This window comes from Bos indicus, chromosome 28 (genome assembly GCF_029378745.1).
Source record: "Bos indicus isolate NIAB-ARS_2022 breed Sahiwal x Tharparkar chromosome 28, NIAB-ARS_B.indTharparkar_mat_pri_1.0, whole genome shotgun sequence".
NCBI lineage: Eukaryota > Metazoa > Chordata > Mammalia > Artiodactyla > Bovidae > Bos > Bos indicus.
In genome coordinates this window covers 13,163,647-13,164,177 of record NC_091787.1, presented here as the reverse complement: position 1 = coordinate 13,164,177, position 531 = coordinate 13,163,647, and the positions used below count along the sequence as shown (strand labels likewise).

Below are 531 nucleotides of genomic sequence, written 5' to 3'. Positions count from 1 at the left end.
GGAGGTGGAATTGCTCATGCGCGGAAGGCTTCTGCGCCCCACTCGGGAATTGCGCTTCCACTTTGGGTGACGTCACGAGGATCGGCTTCTTCCCGCGATCTGAGCTGGTCCTTTCTTTACTCTCAGTGGAGACGGGTTAGAGCTGGCCATCCTCAGTGTATGGTTTGAAAACAGGAAACTACCGTGAGGTAGTGCGATGAATAGCCATAGTAATACTTAAAGATAGTACTCGAAGCTAGGGGGATGAACAATGCGTAGTAAATGGTGTCAAGTTTTCTCACTTTTATCTTTCATCCTAAATTCACATGGTAATTGGGGTGGCCATCTCTATCAGTAAATTGCTTTTATCCAGATGAAAAGTAAAGCTTCTTGTTTGTTTATGACAAATAGTTACAACTTGTAAACGAAGAGCCTGGGAGTTTACCACAGGCAGGAGGAGATGGGGTGCTATCTTCCTAGATGTTTGTTTACATTTCAAAGACTTGCCTCCAAGGCCTTTAAAGGTATTCCTGGGTGGTAAAACTAACAAGA

General features: G+C 44.6%; 1 protein-coding gene across 1 annotated transcript in view; it reads left to right on the top strand.

The window, feature by feature from the left end:
* The window catches only part of LOC109553815 (ral guanine nucleotide dissociation stimulator-like), a 71,627-nt gene that overhangs the window by 38,278 nt on the left and 32,818 nt on the right, over window positions 1–531 (top strand). The gene's annotated exons all lie outside the window — the stretch shown is intronic.